Source organism: Brienomyrus brachyistius, unplaced genomic scaffold (assembly GCF_023856365.1).
Source record: "Brienomyrus brachyistius isolate T26 unplaced genomic scaffold, BBRACH_0.4 scaffold82, whole genome shotgun sequence".
NCBI lineage: Eukaryota > Metazoa > Chordata > Actinopteri > Osteoglossiformes > Mormyridae > Brienomyrus > Brienomyrus brachyistius.
The window spans coordinates 270,725-291,090 of record NW_026042357.1 but is presented as its reverse complement, the minus strand read 5'-3'; the positions used below and the strand labels follow the sequence as shown (position 1 = coordinate 291,090).

At 38.8% G+C, this 20,366-nt stretch overlaps 1 long non-coding RNA gene across 2 annotated transcripts in view; it reads left to right on the top strand.

Annotated features, from left to right (window-relative positions):
- The first annotated feature begins 2,045 nt into the window (after positions 1-2,045).
- LOC125726997 (uncharacterized) overlaps positions 2,046-20,366 on the top strand; it is a 44,888-nt gene continuing 26,567 nt past the window's right edge. The window contains exons 1-2 of one of the 2 annotated variants that reach the window (XR_007388490.1): positions 2,046-2,098; positions 17,394-17,479. This is a non-coding gene — a long non-coding RNA (uncharacterized LOC125726997). Of the gene's footprint in view, positions 2,099-3,023; positions 3,311-17,393; positions 17,480-20,366 lie in introns of those variants that run through there. The other variant, XR_007388491.1, reaches the window with a different exon arrangement.

The window sequence follows — 20,366 nt, the reverse complement described above, 5'->3', positions numbered from 1 at the left end:
TCTCACAGGAGCCAAATATTTTAACACCTGTGCCTTTTATAGAACTGCAGGTTTACTTCATTAGGTAGTCTTGACCAGTTGCAGTTGTCTAGATTTTTTCGAACGTGACTAGTTCAAAATTTTGGTCCTTTTCGAGCCATTCGTTTGTTGCCATGCTTTTAAACATATATCGTGCCCAGTTATTTAGTTTGGTTTATGAATTCATTTCGTCACCGATCATCTTTTCCTATAGCTGAGACATGTCATGCTAATGCTTTTTTAAATGATGAGTTTTTTTAACTAAATTAGTATAACACATTAACAACTAAACATTTTCTCACATTTTGAAGCCACATCCTAATTAAATTTTGGAATTTTACGGCAGTGCGATTGCCATTTTTTACCTGTAGAAAATATCTATAAACATTAATTTATGAAAGCTGCAGGAAAAAAACAAGCACTATATATTTTTTTTTCACGGGGTGGGGGGGGGACTCGGAATTATTTTGAAATGTTCATATTCCTTTATGTTTCGTACACAAATGTATGACGAACCTTCCGTCTGGACAGTGAGTTGCCGCCTTTTCACAGTGACGCGCACCTGGACACTCTGTTCTGTTGTTTTATAGTATTCAAAGTAATGCTCAATTTACAGACGATTCTGGCGCCTAGCTATCGTATAACAGCATAATAATATGGAATGAATTGAATTTGGTTGTAAAGCGTATTTTAAAACGCATCCAATGAATAAACCAAGCTATCCAGTGCCAAAAATTGCTGCAAAACGTGCCTGGAATTCATCTATTCGTGTGCTTCAACACTACACTTCCAGGGAACACAAAAAACGTCTTTAATTTGGGTTAATAGATTAATTCTCCTGGAATTCGTTATGAGTTGTTTTTATATCGTCACTGCCATTGAAATCATTGTTTGTTGAGCATGCAGGCAGAGGTTTATAATAGTAAAAAAAATCATACGATTCCAGTAAAAACGTATTTTGCGGTTATCCTGTTCTTACTAAAACTATTTTACTCTCTTAAATCAATGTGCTTCTAGTCACACTTGACATAAAGTGGCGCGCGATCACCGTGATCATAAATTGTGTGGATATCTGTACCAGTGCACTGTAGCCATCAAAATACACTTCGTCAAAAAGGAACTGCTGGGTAATGCACACATCCGAAATTTCTATCAATTTTATGCGTATGTGAGTTTGTATTGCCCCATAAAATAGTTTCATTATTATTTCTTTCTTACATTATATCACGTCTTTTACACGACAATTTATACACAGTTACACATATGTCATATTCGGCAACATATTCGAATACACATTCAAATCCGTGTGACTCGGTTCGGTTTCATGCTAGTATGATTGAAGGCTGCTCAATTTCAAGCGGATCTCAGTGTTGTAATGTTTAAAAACAGTGCTGCATGGCTGTGATTTAATAGCTCTGTGTGTGTGTGTGTGTGTGTGTGTGTGTGTGTGTGTGTGTGTGTGTGTGTGTGTCAAAGAGAGAGGGGGAGAGAGAGAGAGCTGGTTATTATCGCCAAGGTTATCTTAGGGTTGTAAGGGTCTCTTGTAAAGAATCTATGTGGCAAGTAATGTAGTAATCATGTAGTTTAGGTACAGTTATAAATTAAATCGTTTCACAATAAAAAATCAATTTGCAAAGTTCGTAAGACGATTCATAAATCTAAGATGGATACTCTGAAATTTTAAACTAACTCACTAGTTAAATCATTGAAAATGTAACTTAAAAGCTGTCTTTACTATACCGAAATCACCACATTTAACCACATTCTCGTGTGAAGGCGGATAAAATCTATGTATAATTTTGTAATACATGTTATATCAGAAGATGGCAATTTGAAAACCGTTATTATGCATATTTATATAAAAAACAAACTGGTAAGTTGGTAAGAATCGCCTTTTCGCAGATATAAATGCCGGACCGACGTTAATGTACGAGGTTTAAGCAATACACACCTTTCAGAATGTTATAAAATTATGGATAAAAATGACCTATCCCAGTGCTTGACGTCAGGACGCAATCACGCACGTAGTAAAATGTGGACATCTTGAGTCAACACTATTTTGGTATCTGCCAAGTCAACGGTGAGTCGAATCGCAGGTCTTTTGCTGTGCGCTGAGACGAAGAATCACTAGTGTAGCGTGCGCGATTAGAGCATAAAACTAGTGTTAATCAGCGCACGAATGCGCTATAAAATAATGCGGCGTGTTTCTCCTTAAGGATAGACAACGTTGTCCAGAGCCTATAGTTTTCAATGCCATCTTGCAGTATTGACACAGAAGCGTATTACAAGCACCTTCACTTGGCTCTCGTGTCCGCCCTTATTTTATTTGGAATGCAGCTCTCTGTACCGTTCTGTTATCCTGCGCATCTTTTCATAAGTCAGACGGTGCGCGTCGTTTATAACCGGACCGATTCGTCGCCGTTGTTATGATCATTTCGTTCTCTGTGTGATTCCGGTCTTCAAAGTGCAGTTGATGCAAGTGATACTTTAGGCGACGATGTGCAGATAATGCAGACGACGTACACGGCAGCCCCCTTTTCGTTCTTGCGCTGGTGCAAGACTTAAGGCACGAGTAATTTCACCATCAGCTCCTTGGAAGAGTGCCGCCACGCCTGTGGCAACGGTAGCCGTCATCAGTGAATGGAGAAATAAAGTAAACGGGAAACCTAATGAGAAGACGGGTGAATTATATATTTTGGTTAAATGATTTATTTTACGTATGATGGCAAAGTCATAAAGTTTTTTCTTTTTCAAGTGAAATAAATTTAGGGGAGGCGCGAAAGTATATAAATGATCTTAACTGGTCGCTCAAAGACGAACTATGCTAAGGCACACTACTGTGGGTAATAGTAAATTTTTGCAACTCTTGTACGTTACTCATTTCCGATTTTTAATGTAACATTTTTGCTCCTTCCACCCTTTCTATATTTATGTCTGATATATCTATGTATGCCGTGTCTGTCTTTTTGTCTGCCTATTTATATGTCTGTCTCTTTTTCTTATTTCTAAATGATTGATAAGATATAATGAAAAGATATAAGGCGTACTTGGGGGAGAGGAGGGGGAACCGTTCACGCTGAGTTGGAACAATAGGCATCAGTTCACAATGGACAATGAATAGAAGAGCTGCGCTGTTTGAGGTTCTGTACACGTTCACAGCAGCCGGGCCAGTGGAGGGCACTAATAACGGACTTGGACAGATACTCTGCTCGACTATGGGAAAACATAACGCCAGGCCGGATGCTAACAGAAATCAGGGAGTCTTCTTTGCTTCCAACTTCGTCGGTCTCAGGTCAGTCAGCCACAAGTAATGGCGGAGTCCAAAATTCGCTGTTCAGGATGGGATGTATTTTTCAATATAGTTTTTGGGGTCTTGCACTTCATCGATTACGGAGAACTTCTAACACGGGATGTCATTGGTTATTTTCACGTCCAGCCTAGTAAATTACACACGCCGCTTATTTTTTTTCATATATATTTCTAACAGTAAGGAAAAAAATATCAAACTTGTGTTATTTATGGACATTATTTCAATAATGCACATTATGGTGGATTATCCCAAAAGGCCTCGACGAGTAAGTATATGCGTTTTATATTTAATTTAATAACATATTTTTTTGGTAACGACTATGCCCTTGCCTTGATAAGATTCACAAGTCTATGCATTTATATGCACAATAACTTAAAAGGAATAGTTGAATTTCAGTATTATAAAATTTAGTGGGAGAGAGAGTGAGCACATTTTTTTCCGCTACTGGTGCTTGTAGTAAAATAGTATGAATGGTGTTTATCCTTCAATTTATTGCTGGCATTGTTGATGTGTTATTTTTATTTTGTGATTTTGTCATTCTTGTCAGAGAAATGTGACACAATAAATAATGCAGCCTTAGCGAAATCTTTCTCTAAGTCCTTTGCTAAGTAATCACGAGGCGAACTTGGTGGCCTCTGCGCTCGCGCTTAAAGCAAACAGTTGTGCGATTGTTATAGGAGCCTGGGAAAATATTTCAGGGTCTGGGAGGTGGAGTGTCTTGACGCCAGACCCTCTTGTTAAGAAGACTTCAGTGCTCCCAGACGTTATTGTCATGGTAATGAGCGCCAGCGCGTTGTTGAACTTGATGTTGACTTTTTTCTTTCGGACTACATTTTTCTCGGTCACTTGTTTGTGGGAAAATCTTCTCTATAGAGCTACAGTGTGAAATTAATTAATCGGGCCTTTTGGAAAGGGTAACAATAGAACCGAAAGGATCGTGGAAAGGTACAAAAGATCAGTATTTTAAAAATATATTTTATTATAATAAGCTAAGAAAGGGCCCAAAATATATCGTTTCCTAGGTGTCTGTTTAGGGTTAAATTGGTTTCTGGACTGATAGCATGAATTTTTTTCTTTCAAAACAACGACTTGAAAGTTTTGTATTTCATTTTCTCGATCTATACAGTTATTTACTAGTTATTAATGGAGCAGTGCTGTGGATTTCGAAATGGTATACAGGACTTCAAACGTTGCAATGAACTTCCCAAACGGTTTCGAAAATGAGGGTCTACGCCTGTGTGTGTAATGGGGAGAGCGTGCCTGTGTGGTTTCAAATATTATACAGAACAAACGATATCACCAATTTATATGAACTTTCTCATTACATTTTTTTGAGAAATGTATACACTCAAAATTTCCTCTTTTTAAATAATAATGACAGATGTGAGGTGTTTTTAAGGAATTCAAGGATTCAGTTAAAACATCTGTGAAATGTTGCTTGTAAATATAGTTCATATTCGTATAATAGCTGAAGTGATATTAATAACATCAATAATTTCTTATAACATTAAAACAAGTAAAGTTGCTCGCTGTTATTTCTTTGAGAAATTGTCGAGTTTTTATATAGAGTATTTTATATGCATATTTTACGGGCAACAGGTCCTGAAAATGAAGGCTGTCGTTTCGTGAGCTAAATATAGCACTTTTAACGTCATGTGGCGTTTAAATGATGAGTAGTGTTCGGCATTCATGTTTTTGTTTTTATATGTTTTATATCTGAATTTACATCGAAGTGGTCATTTATCATTCGACAGGCAAATGACGTATTAGGAAAATTTAAATAAGACAAAGCATATATTTAAAGTGTAGCAAATCTATGCATTAAAATGATGGAAAACCGAAACACGTGATCAACATCCTTTCCCGACAAAGAATTGCCCCTCCCTTAAGAGGTCCTTCAATAATTGTTTACATTTTTCTGCGTTTATGGGACTACATATTGGCAGTTCGAGGGTTTGCAGATTAGAACATTCATGACGTGTGGTGACATCACCGAAATAATTTTGTACGGACTTGTTCGAATTTGCTGTACCCTTGTGTGAATTATCTGTAAAAAAAAAAAACTAAAAAAAATGTATCCTACATTGATATCCGTTTTCTATATTATAGTGTACATGCATGGGCAGAAGTACAGTTATTTCTTTCATTTATTTCCCCGTCTTTAACAGAGCTGCACGTCATGGTTGCACCTACTACAGGAATCAAATATAGGCCTACGTATATATCTAGGCCTATAGGTCTAGTAAATATTGTAAAAGAATATCCTAAAAAAGAGAAATGGAAATTGAAATAATGTGAACATTTTATTTTTATTATTTAATTTGATATGCCATTTGTGTTCTCACTTTGAAATGCCCGTTCTATCTCTAGTGTAGCTGAAGTGTCTTGTATGTAGGATTGTAATATTTGGTACATATTTACGGATATGATATTCTTTAGTTAAATTATTTCCTGCCTTTTGGTGGGCCCTGCTTTGCCTCTGCAGTTCATCCATCCAGGTTACAATCGAAAGGGTTTTTTTGCTGCCTCTTACTGCTTTAGTCTTCCTGGCAGACCTCGTGCTATGGCTCGGTAGTCACTCCGCTGTTTAAGATGCTACGCGAATATTTTTTCCGAATTATACAGCCTGGGAATGACATTAAACTATATATTCCTGTTTACATTTAAGCTACCTATCCGGCAAATTAAAAAAAAATCCTAATTAGTTTGAATTAAGTTTCTTGTGATAAAACAAAGATAACATGTAAGATATATTATTTTGTCTGTTTTTCAGCCAAAATTAGCCCTATTCTCCGAATTTGCTATGAACTGTAGCACTTTCACGAGAGGCTGGTTGCTGAATCGAAACAATTGCTAAGGGAAAAAAACGCTTCAGCACCAAGGACAGAGCCAGTGCTGATAGTACATTAAAACACTACCTATAGCCCTCTGAGTTTTTGACATTAACTAAACATTGGTAACATGGGCAATGACGAAGAAATAGATCATGTAAACTTTCCGACGGTAATTTTCCAGCACCATAGTGTTAAAACTCCCGTATTTCGAAGACGAATTACTCAGTAATAGAAGTGGCAGTACTATATCTCGTTACTGGCCAGTTATGCTAAGCGTTCTTCGAGGCGAACTATAGCAAGTGTGTGATATGAAATACACCAAAAGCAATAGCTTTAAACCAAACTTGCAAATTAAAAACAACTATTCTGGGCGCAGGGTTCAAGCGCACACCAGTTTAACTTCTGTGTACCCCATGGCCAGCTGAAAGGTAACTATTTGTAGCAGGCATTGCTTATTAATATATCGTCAAAATATCGAAAATGCACAAAAAGGCACATTTGAATAAAAATTTGAAGGGGTTTAATTTTTAAAAATCATTCTTTGGTAAGAATAAAAAGTTAATACCTGCATTAAAATATGAACTTTTGCCAGTCAGAAACTTCCAGATGTACAGTCCCCGCTACCAATCCAAATTGAAAATAATACCAATTTAAGGAAAAAATAATTTTGAGTATCATATTGCAGAATTTTCTTGCCACAGTGTGATATTCTTTCATAGATAACATGAAAGAGGCGTGCAAAACACCGCTAATTAGTGTGGAATGCGTTTCATTAGTTTGAAATCAAGAATTGAGTACGCGTGCAGTGGCGCAATCATGAAGTGCGTGTAAAATAACTGCAATAAAAAGTTTGTTTTTAAAAACTTAAACGCTGCAGAGTTTGAGGTAGAGAGAGTAACAGTGACAAATATATCGTTTGATGTTGACATATTTTGCATGTGATTATCGTTTTAGCAGCATATATAAATTCCAGACAAAGACATTAAAATTTTGTTCTCAGGAAGAAGTCATTGTGATAAAGAAGATGAAATCATTGTGAATTAGTGGCCAAGATTTTGATCTATATGTCAACAGATGTACTGAAAATGAGTTAAATCCTTAATTGTTAAAGTGTTAATGTTCTCTGTAACCAAAATGTGGGCAGAACAATCATTTTCGTGTTAAAATTATTGATTGTGAAAAATGTCCCTAAATACGAAGTAATTGTACACATTGATTTTATCCGATAGTCGATTAAGCTGGATTCATGCGAGTAAAATTAATTTATCATGTTATATTAAACAGCTGTATAGAAAAATCTGGTTCGTTTAACTTGCGCATAACTCCGATTGCCGTAAATAAAGTTTACACATGTAGCCAACTTATGTATAACACAAAATCGACTATGCATTCATTTCTTCGGTCTTTGTAGGCCTACTTCTTTTTTATTTTAACCTGTGTGTGTGTGTGTGTCTGTGTGTGTGTGTGTGTGTGTGTGTGTGTGTGTGTGAGAGAGAGAGAGAGAGAGAGAGAGAGAGAGAGAGAGAAATTATCTGCCTACATGTTCTATGGCTTATTCTACCATATTTCTGCGGAGAAGAAAGGTTCAGCAATCTCACTGTTTAAACTTAGCAATTACGGGCCGAGTACTTGATTTTTTTTTTTCATTGGCTCGCTAAGCGGTTGCCAGTCGGTATTAATGCATGTCTGAGTATTCCAGACTAATTGATGGGATGAAGATTAGGCGTTTAACAAAGTGAGAGACAAAAATAACAGGCCAGATGGGTGTTCATGTCCAGTGTGACCATATAGCAGCAGAATACTCAGATAATAGTTGTATGTATGTATGTATGTATGTATGTATGTGTTATATTTTTGCCTGTTAAGTCTTTCATAATATATAAATGTGTGGATTGTTGATGCATAGTTAATTCTGATATTATTGTAAGGACAGCAATAATTATCCTAGACATTTCTACTCGGCCTGATGATGAAAGTGAATGTTGCATGCTTAATTTTACCCTTCAATTTATCAGATGAGGTCTGTACAGTAAATATTGTACTTATATACGTATTGACTCTAAATATCGTTAATGACTAAATGAGAACGGTGTTACCTAATGTAACATAAATGAGAATTGTTCATTTTTAAAATAAATTATGGAAAATGGACTGGAGTCAGCCATTACCCATGAACGCCCCTGCAGACTCGCAGAACGAGAGCACGCTCACAATGTGCTCGTTTTATCGTACATATCCTCCCTAGTAAAAAAAATCAGATAAATATGATTTATAAATTTAGTAGCTGAAATACAAAATTCTTAATTTAATCACCTTTTTGAATAGAAGCTGTTAAATCCACTGTCCTTTTTTTTATAATGTAGGCCTTTTTTCACAAATGCGACTATACAGAGGCCCAGTTTTCAATTTATGTGTAGCTCAGTAACGGAAATGCATAGATTTGTTTTTTACAATTCTTATTCTCATCCAATAACATTTTTTCGAATATATGCCATGTAAGTTCTTATATTGTATCATATATTATTGTTATGAACTTTATAAACTATTGTTATAAAGATGGAAAAAATATTTAGCCCGTCTTTCCATGACAAAAAGTGTTTGATAGGTTTAATAATAGCTATATGACAAAGTTGTCTCTGCCGTCGATTACATCTTAAATATGAGTTTCGAAAATCGGACATTAACGTTACATGTTTACAGATGTCATATTACGCTAATGAAGATGAAATGCGCGGCCGCTCTGATTTCTTTTGTCTTATTTACAATTAGAATCGCGTAATACATTATTACAAACCTATGACATTTCCATTTAAGACATTTTTAAAGATGGGACATGGTTTAACAGAATAAAAGTATTAGCCATGGATGTCCTGTTCATCTTCTCAGTGATCCTTGATAATCGATGCTAATGTATATTGGGGGAACAAAAATGAGTATTTTAGAGACTGGGATGTTCCTTTTCGGCACACTTCTCAGCACGTGACATTTTTATTTGCCTTAGCCTGTATACAGTAGGCCTGTTAGACGAGTTTTAAGAACGTGCAAAATGGAATTTTATCATTTTAAAATATAATCATAAAATATTATACCAATGATAATAGATTTGGCTTTGTTAGGTTGGTTCAGAACGTACGTTCAATTTAAGTTTACTAAAATTGAAATGAGGCATGAAATCAACATAACTGTGTCTTGTAATTTTTATATTGGCAATAAACGTGTTTTCAAGGAACATAGAAATTATTAATCTGCAAATGCTGTAATTTCACCTAGTACAGTACATATAAAATTTCAATCTAGAATATTGATGGATACAAATACATTTCCAGGCTGTTGTCGTCATGATATATGGTTTCTTAATAAAAGCATTAAGAACTTATCGATACGACATGTTTGTTTATTGTCAAGACAATCAAAATGTCAGTATAATTTCCGCTTGAGACTTGGAAGTAATAGTTGATTTCCGCGGCAAGGAAACAAGCTACTGTAACTCTGCTTAATGGACACAATTTGCACTCCCCATGCAGAGTATACGATTCTGTTCCTATAGACCTCCATCAAATTCAGTGAAACCATTTTATAAGCTATGAATGTTCTTGAAAAGAAATGTAACATTGGTCTTTTTGACAACCGTAAAAGATGCAACAGTTTGTGTTTTGTATTCACTCAATATTGTTGAAAGTACCTATAGTCTAGCTGCTTAGAAATAAACACGATGCACTATAAACCAATTATGTTTATTTAAATGGCTCAGTTAATTCCAGAGAAATGTCTCCGTGTAGCTGACTTGCTAGTTGTTTCGTGTAATATCATAGATGCTTATGGATACTTAGTTACGGCTACGTTTCCACAAGATGTTCAGCCATGTGTATCAATAAGCATGGCTAATGCTCGTGACATCACGGTGCTATTGGTGGTGTGACCCCCGTGGCCTATGCGAAGCCCCAGTCGCGCTTCTTTCTTCTCCTTTCTTTTCTCAACGGCAAGTCGGGTCCAATTCAGTCTGCTGAGCTTTATTCTCTTGTTGGATTGTCAGGTGCCGTAGACGTTCCCCGAGCTAAATTCATATCTGCGAGCCCGCTGAGATTAATCTAACCGCGAAGGTACTCACGTGTTGTGAAAGCGTGTGGGATTTCGTACCCTATTCATCAGTGCTGTTTATAGTATAGAATATGCAATCAAGGAAAGAACCAGTTATATTTGGCGCTTGGACGTTATAGCTAAATGTATGCAGATACGACTGGATACTTAAAAGGCGCCTTCAAGAAAAGTAGTTTCAGCCAAGTGTAAGTACATTGTCAAAATATACATATAAATTTACCATTTTTCTCGTAGTAACTTAATTGTGTTGCGTGGTTTGTTGTTAGACTGTAAAACTTATGTTTATTGAGGGTATTTACTTTTTATGCTTAAGTACAGTGATTTGTCATTGGGTAACATCGTGAATCTATGTATTTTTACCATTTTTAAATGATGTAATTACGGTTATCATGCAAAGCTTTAATATCACAGGCTAACATGCTTTCCATCTCGTAACTTCTCTTTTCTTTTATGCTCCGCATGCATATGAATGTCAGTGGGACAGTTTCATACCTACGCTCTGTTAACCACGGCAGACTAATGTAGCCTCAAGCTGTAAAGTTTTCCATGCATATATGCGACTTATCCGTCTCTGCCAGCCCATGCACGCGTCCTAGACGAGCTAGTTTTAGACTGTTGTTGTATCGAATTGCCTGTTTATCGGTATTCATTTTTTTGTCATCAGTTGATTAATTTATTACATGTTTAGATTTGTTTTCGTGTTATTTGCATGGCTGTGCGTTACATAACTGGGTATGTATGGTTTGCATGCTATTTTAATGACACAGTTGTCCTAATTTTCTGCTTTTTACTCCCTGGTGTTTTATGGGACCACATTCCTTCCGTGAACAGCACAGAACTTTATGCATTTTTATTAAGGCGTCTTGGGTATTCCGCTTCTTCGCAACGGTATGGATTGAATTATTCTGTTGAAGATAGAAGACCGGTAACGGTTTGCAATTAGCCTAATTCATTCCTTTCACTGAGAAGACGTGCTGCGCTAAATATAGACTTAAACGGGCGCCGGGTGAACTTGAACTGAGTGAAGGTGCATATCATTTATAAGGGGGAAGAGATTGATCCGATATAGGCCTCAAAACGAGGTAAAGTTTACATCTCGTGTTCAGATCTGTCTTTGTTACGAGCGTTTTGGATAAATGAAATCATGTCACAAGAGGGCCTACCTTAGTTCGAAGGGAATAGCATGTATTGTGGGGAAAAATAATCAACCAATAATACATACAAATGTCATAAATAAATAAATAAATTCATGCATACATAAGAAAGCCGGCTCCTGTAATCGAGCTTGACACTGTAGCGTGTGTATGTATTTCAGCTGGAGCCGCACACAAACGATTGGAAAGGCTCCATGTGATCACAACAGGAACGACATCTGGCGTGGCGGTCCCTTTAAGAGATGTGGGTTAGTTTTTCTCTTTGGTTATCTAGCTGTATGAGTTTATGTGATATCATAAAGCTAGAGAACCGAATGTATAAACTAATTCTGAAGACTTCGAGACCGCCAACGGAGCGCGGAGAATGGGAAAGGGGGGCGATCGGAGGAAGAACGAGGGAGCGCTTGGCACGGAGGGAAGGCTGTGTCCGCAGAAAACGGCACGAAATACGGACGCTGGGAGAATTTAGGGGACGGACGGGTGAAAATGGAATGAGTGCCAGGACAGATACGCTGCTGATCGCATGGCCTGGAATGCCCTGGGAAAAGACATATGTGGAAAACGAGTGATATTGCACCGTTCGACCGGAGGCAGGTTCCTTTCTAACGAAGATGAAAATACGCGACAGTATTAGTAGGAATCTTTGGAGATCCTAATACTGGGGTCTAATAAAAACGAAGTGACTGCTTTATGATACCTTGCATATTTGTGTAATGTGTGCAAATGTAATATTTCTGTGTTGGCGTTTGAATGAAAGGTACGCAGAAATGGTTAAAAGAAGCGTTTGGAGTGATTGGTCCGTACCTCAGACTCACGTGATTCTCCAAGCGGCAGTTCTTATGCATGGTGTGTCATGTAATATGGAAAATATTTATACCGTCATTTTATACGAAGAAAATGTCGAGTATTTTCATCTTTGTCTTAAAAAGTTGAAAATAATTCTGGGACGCATTAATCCTGTTTTTTTTTTGTAAATATGAATATAAGAATAGAAATTAATAGATTAACAGTGCGTTTGCGCATTTTAGGCTCTAGAACAGACGTCGAAAAATTAAGTATCGTTATATATTCTGATTTTGTTTTCTTGAGCGTCGGTTTGAGTTTATTGTATATTTCGTTCCATTTAGCTGGAAGTCAGCATTAACTGACTTAATAATTTCTATTCTTGGTGTTAGGCATAATACGACAATTCAAACATGAATTGATGTTTTCTGCATTTTTGTGCTGTCCTGACTGATGTTTAGCTGCCAAGAATTAATCTGGTAGCGAAGCGGACTTTCAGTAGTCACGTTTGATAATACACTAATTTAACATATGACGTACCTGTGTATCCGTAGTAAAACACAACTTGTTCATTTACTCATAGGATGCATTGCATGTGTTTGTTAACATGTGACCATTTTTTATGCCTGAAAGTTTATCTGACGCACTGGTGTCTATGATCCAATTTTTCCCACCTAAAAGTGCCACCTTGGTGTGTATAACAGTATACATACTCACAGTTCAACAACTTTACAGTTTTATTGTCCTTTTCTCCCTCTCTGGGCACCTATGAATTAGTGGGAAACATGGCTGCGCACCAATCATGTTGTATAAAACAGCAGTGATGTGTAAGTATGTAATGGGCCATTTTGTGTGTTTAAAAGTAGCTCCCCATGGGTGCTAATGTGCAGGGCTGTTTGTAATACCCCGATGAATTTGAACAAACAGCCTCATGCTGGGTTAAAGTTCAGCCTCCAGAGAGCAGAATGGACAAAGCAAATCTTCCAGAGCCTGCATGGTCAGATATTTATGTTACAGCAAACCAGTGTGACTCCCACCATATTTTTGTTGCTGTCATTCTACCCTAGGAACCTCCGGGTTGAAACTGCATTGCTTAAAGACCAATACTTCTAATTGGTAAATCAATGAATATAGTATTCAGTTTATTTCTTATACCGAATGATTAAAATCCTGGCAGGTCTGATGGACAATGCCGTTTTAGTCTGTTTAGCTCAGAAATACTTTATAATGCTCATTACTGATATATCAGTCCAGGACTGGCTTGTTTATGAATTCCCATTTGTAAAGCTTTTACGCCTGGATGTTTAATTGAATCCTGACGTAAACAAAGTAGGGCTGAGTAATATGAGAATGAAATATTACAAAGGAAAACGGTCCCAGTGCATGTTTCTTTTGACAACCAGTTCCGGGAGATGACATGGCGACTGAGCGTTCTGGAAATAACCTGCTTCGAAATGATGAGCGTGTTGGCTGACCTCATGCCCGCAACAAGCGGCATAAGTCACTCGGTGGATGTTGCCGGCCCGCCAGTGGAGGTGCACAAAGATCTCTGTGCAATGTAAATTTCAGAGAGAAATAAGCTGGCGATCCCGCCTTAAGTAAACTGGCTTTCATTGAGATTGAAATGCAGGGACGAGACGGGACATTTTCCCACATTAATGTGTTTCTAGCCTGGACCAGCAGGTGCGGTCGTGTCTCAGCACCTGGCATAGGAAGTGAGTCCATTGTCTCATCATTTGTTGTTGTACGTTTAAACCAACTGTGCATTGTGTCCCATTAGATGGCTATGTCAAAATGGCAGTCTTGTGGCTTAGGTGTACAGTTTAGGCCTTCAGAATGCCCATCCACATGGACCTTAGCTCAAGTGCGCAAAATGCTGTCTGGCATTAGTGTGGAATCCATTGCAGTGTATGTAGGTAGCTTAGCTGTGTACGTATAACAAGCGTGCGTGTGCGTGTGTGTGCGTGTGCATGTGTGTGTGCGTGTGCATGGCACAAATGTTCCCTCCACAAATCCGGGAATGTCTTTGGCATTATGCTGCCTGGTGTATTGGCAGACTGCTGGAAAGACTGTCTTGATATTTACTGTGCATTATCCTAGCTGCTCAGAGTGGAACTGGTAATACAAGCGGGTTTTAGAATCACTGTTTGCCTTCTGTATGAAAAGCAAAGGGTGTTTGAACAGTTAACATGGAATATTTGGTCAGTAGAGAATTACGACATTTTTCTCTGGACAGCGAGGTTCTCCAAGTGCGGAGCAGTGTTAAAATTCCTTAAAGTGCTCTGGTGAAATCCGTCTTTACAATATATGCCATCAAATAAATATGTGTGTGTAGCACCTTCAAGTAGACCAATAGTTATTCAAAATTTACCATTCTTAGTGAGGGTCATGGTGCTATTCAAAATCATCATCATTATTTTTTATTTCTTTGAATGCATACTGTATATTTTGTGTACTCCCCTGTCTGCTTAGGAATCCAACTAACAGCTGTACTATTCATTTACAGTGTTTATTTTTTATTTAGGTCAAGTTTCCTGAGGCCTGTATGAAACATTGTGGCCCTATTTAATAACAAAAGTAATACAACCAATATAACCAACCAGCTGTTGAGCATCTAAAATGACCTATTATTATTATTATAATTATTATTATTATTATTTATTGATCTCGTATTTTTTCAATAGTATCACCTAGTCACACAAGGTAAAACATAGCATGCAAGCTTAATATGCTTAATTGAATTGGTCTAATGCTAGCTAATTGTGTGTTAAATGTGCGTTATTCTGTGACGGGGGTGGGGGGGGGGGAGTTGTGTATTAGCTTTGTCTGAGATACTGAAGTCAGCCTGGTAGCTTAGCAACTGCGTTTGACCCATGGAATTGAAAAAAACTATTGTAATTGTATATGCGATTTGCATTTCTGATTGTTGACAAAGGTTAATACTACGTCATTGTACCCAGCTGTTTTTTAAATGATGTTTGAATACCACGATACTGTGAGATTAACTATGTACTACACTAAATTATGCGCTTTTGAGCACCTAGTATGATTCAGATTTAATCTTAATGTTTTTCACCAACGCTACAGTGGTCACTTTTTTAATTTTATATGTATCAATTCGATAAAATCACACATCCGCGACGTACGGTTGTGTTGATTTAGGTAATTTTTAACTCGACTTTGGTATATGATTTAGTGTAGTTAAATAGATTTGTAAGGTAGGCCTACCTGAATATGAAATTCATATTATTACAATGGTTTTCACCTGCTGGTTAACTATGTAACCTAATTAGTATAAATTAAAATTAAGAAAATGCCTCATTTCCATGTGTTTATTTATAAAAAAATTACCAGAGAATACTGAAACAGTTTCTGAAATATCAGTTATTTGTGCGATATACAGTCTGTTTATTTTTAAGGCGTCCATTATCAATAAATTTTGTAAGCATAATTGTGTTTTTATCGTAATTTATGTTGGCCTAATCATATCGCAGCGTGTTTAGTGTTTAAAGTCTAGGTTAACAAGTATCTAAATGTTTGATAGGCTTGTTCAGGTGTTTTCGCTTCCATTTTTCCATTAACGCTATAAAATAATATTCTGTTTTAACTGCAGAGTGCGTCATCCTTTGCAGGCTGTATAAGATACTTTAAATTCTCCTTTTGTTAATTTGTCGTTTAAAATGTTATAGACGATCTATCGATACCAGTGATTTGTTAGCTGTTTTGAGACTGCCAGCTGACTTTTTTGTCTGTGTTTCTGTTAGAATTTATGCGTTTTATTTGGTTATTCGTATGTCCTTACTTATTGCGTTTGGTTTCTCTAATATTTTTTGTATTTCTTAAAATATCAACCATCACATAAAGTAGAAACTTAAGCTAGTATTTGCAATTTTTTTCCTTATTGTACCTGGTGATTATTGATAATGGAACTGCAGTATTTAAAGTTAAGCTTTTTGGCATAGGTTGTGAGGACAGAAATCCTGTTGAAAACGAAGAAAACGGCATCCAACGGGGTACTGCTTTCGTTTGAGGTCATTTCAATTAGCTGTGTGCTTTGTGATTTGCAATGCATTATGTCATGGGTTACACCACAATAGCAAATTGACATGAAATCCAATTTACAAGTAGTACAATAGGGACAACACAAATTTGTTTGCATATGTAAAATATAATGTAGAAGTATAGATGAAAATGAATTTGGTTGTACTTCGTGCTGTTTCCACAACGAACGTTAATTCATTCATTAATAAAATGGGAGATTGAGGAATTACTGGTGGTCACATTTAACAAGCGTAGCAAAACCAGTGACGTAATTAGGCAGAACTTTGAAAAAATTAATTCGTTTTGCAATGCTGCAGTTGTACCACTGCAGTGGTCCGCACCTCCTACAGACGTGCACGGTGGCAGTCATGACCACAGTAAGCAGGTTTGCGGCAGTGAGACTGGTACTAGTGATGTTAATGGCTGTGTTCCTCAGGTTGCCTCAACCAGCTCTCTGCCTCCCCTCCACCCCCCCTCCGCCACTGAGCTGGTTTTGATGTGTGTGCCAGGGAAGGGCTTTCATGCCCGTATCAACAAGCTGCCAGAACAGTTTCTCTTTGAACGGCATGGTGTCACAGTTAAAGAAAATATTTTTGATTGCGTTCCCTTGATTTTATTTTATTTTAACGTGTCTCTGGCCCCCTTGTCCTGACAGAGAAAGGGGCTACAGAAAAAGCCAACACTGTGGGTATGCGTCCTCAGCAAATGTAAAACTTTTTAAATAAAGGAACAAAAAAAAAACTTACTTGACTCATACTTTGGATGGTGCGGCCTTAGGCATCGTTAATTACAGTAAATTTGAAAGGCTCCTTCAAATATGTTTGCAGTTTTCTCACATAAATACATTCAAACTTTGTAAATAGTGTTTTATTTAATGTATAGAAAACCTGTGTTGCTTATCCAGTGAGTTCCTCCCAGATTAAAAATTCAGTTTGTCAGCATTTGTGTTGGGGGTTCAATTGATGTGGGCCAATGAATCCTTTTATGCTACGACATATTGAAGGTAACCGGCATGTTTGAAACGACCCGCATATTTTCCAGTTCAGATCCGAATATGGGTGTGATGTGATGGCAGTGTTCGATTTTTCTCCAGCTGCACATACAGCTACGGCAACCTCTAATTTCTCTACCCCCCCCCCCCTTCTGGCCATGCAGGATGCAGTGGACACCTTCCCGACATCGGCGACCTGGCCGCCGGCGATCTTCCCAGCACGGAGCTGGAGATATCCCACGGTGAGAAGGTAAGGAGCACTGCAGGGGGGACGTCTCGTCTGGCCAAATCTGAGACACTGCCAAGCCTCGCCCCTACCATTTGCGCACCTTTTATTCCCCTGGCTTACCTCTTCTATACAGTTACTCATTACAGCTGAAAGAAAAAGACTGCAGCTGCACTTCCGTAAGTCACAGGCCATGGAGGAGAAACACTACAAACAGTGACTGCCCATTTTAAAAAGCCTTGTTATCAAACTTCATTTTTATGCTCCTTTTTTCATGCCATTGCAGGTGATTCATCCTCGGTATTAGTCACGCGGGACATTGCCTGCATGAAAAGAGAGACCCTTAAATTTTGTCTTGCCAGTAGCGGGGGCCAAGGCCCAAGTCAGTTATTAAGCACCGCCGATGACGGGGTGGGGGTGTGTCAGTCGTACCGTCGGCCGTGGTCTGTTGAGCCTCATATTATTGCACACAGAGGGAAGCTCACTGAAGCCAGGTCTAGGAATGCCAGGTCCAATTATAGGGAGGGGATTGTCTTCAAAAACGGGTCATGATTTCTAGTAAGAGACTTTGCCGTTTTGGATTTTTCTAAAGTATTTTTCTGATGCTTTAATCACTACAGGAAGACCGCCTTTCATCCCCATTATATTCGCGAGAAGCCAAACATTTCTATGGCCATTATCTCCAGAACTAGGCAAGTCCTAGCAGAGCGACCTTGATGGATATGTAGCACTAAAGGCCCTTTCAGGACAGTCTTTAAATCCAAGATGCCCAAATGCAGTCATGGAGAGCTGGAATCTTGCACAGCTCTCTTCCTTCTGTTCCACCACACCTGATTCAGCTCAACTGTGTGGTAATTAGCAAACAAATGGAATTGGGTGTGTGAAATGGGGGGAAACCTAAAAAATGTGGCTGGTATCTCAGGTCTCTGTGCATATGTCTGCCTTTTGGTCATTTCGATTCCTCCCACACTTTCAAGATGTGCAGAAATAAATAAACCCTTTATTTGCCATTTGAATGAGTATTAGTACAGGTATACTGGAATTCTTCTCTTTGCCGACCCCATCATGCTCTCCATAGCTGGAGGGGGGGGGGGGGTGTCACAGTGCAGGGTCAGCTAGTGTGTGGCACCCCTGGAGCTGGGGGTTAAGGGCTTTGTTCAAGGACCCATGAGCATATGACTGTTTTGTTGAGGCCGGAGTTTGAACCAGCGATCTTCTGATCATAGTTACAGAACCTTAGCCCACTGAGCCACTGCCCGCCCCTGGCATTTCTGTGGGCTGATGTTCCTCTTACAAGGTGAACTCTCCTCATTTCTCTTTATACTTCAGAGGACCACTGCCTGGGGTTATTAAAAACAGGGTGATGAAGATGAAGTTGCTGGCCTCATGGTTAACACAGTCACTTTATAAATGAGTTTAACTGGAAATGTTAATTAGTTTGTAAAATAACGACACACACACATTAAGAACAGTATCCCAAGTGTTTATGGTGGTAATTTGGTAGAAAGCGAGAAATAATTGGTGTTTAATGGCCCTGATATTCTGAAGGGGCTGGCGCGGAGATGTTGGCGGCTCCTTTGAGGAGATCCAGCATCACTGCGGTCTGCTCCTCCTCTCCGTCTTCATGCCACCTCCTCATCCCCTTAAGATGCTCAGAGATCTTTGGCTGTGGATTTGTTGTGTATTCTCATGCGGAAAGATTGCCAGGGTGGCTTAATCCATCACCCCTCTAATTTGTACCCCCCCCCCTTTAACCAGCACCACCCTCTTCGTCACCCCTTTAGGTCGCATGCTGCCCTTCCTCCCTTCCTAACTACACATTTTCAGGGTTCCCCCTTTTGTTTACTCCACTTTCTTATTTACGGTGAGCTTTTCCACAAGGTAGATGGGGGGTAGGGGGCGGGAGGGTTAGGACATTCTTCTCCTCTGCATTAAGTTTAGCTACAATTCACTTGACAGGTGTAAACGTTGTGAAAGCGGTTATTTTATTTTATTTTATTCTCCACACGGAATATTTCACAAACTCTGACAAAGCTTGTTTTTTCGAAACGTTGTTCAGGAAGTGATGATTCCCCCCCCCCCACTATCTTTATTAGCGATGCCACATTCGGCTGCCGAGTGCGATAGGCTTGCGTCCCTGGCCAGGCGCTGAACCGAGCAGGGTGGATTTCTTCTCTGTAATACACTTGCTGTGTTTGAATACCATCATTGCTCAACTGCCGATATTAAGCCGTGCGATGACTTCTGGGGTTTGCTTACAAAGCATGGGGCAGAATTTTGCCTGGGGGGGGGGGGGGAGTGGTCATTCTGTTCACCTGCATATCATCAGTGTTACCCACAATCCTCACTGACCCTTAGGGTGTGTTCTGCGGAGGAGCCGGTAGCTAAGTTGCGGCAAGCGCTGTGTGGGCTAAAAAAATCAATGAAGGTCCTGTTGCTTTTAACGGCATCCTGCAGAGCTGCCCTGCCCTGTATCCCAGGCACAGGGGAGGGTTCACCAGCTGGCAAAGGGTGTCGGAGCTGAGTTAAGCCTACTGGTGAGAATAAAGTTGAGAGGAGGACTGCAAAGTGAGTCCTATTCAAGAAAAGGCCTTTCTTTATCGGAAAGATGGAGCAGACTTTATTTTTTTTCTTTTCAAGGCCAAATCCATCCTGTGACATGGCCCAGCACTACATCATCTTTGCCCAAAGGAGGAATTGCATTGAATATCAGAAACAGAACATCAGAGGAGCTTTTAAACCCCGCGGCTATACACTACACTGAGCCATCTCTCAACCTCTCCCCGCTTGGCGCTCGTCTCCGCGCACAAGAGTTGCCAGTTGCATGTATGTAGTCAATATCGGATCTCAAAAGCAGATGGATCGATTTTAAATTTTTTTTTCCCTGTGCTTTTGCAGACGCATATTCAGA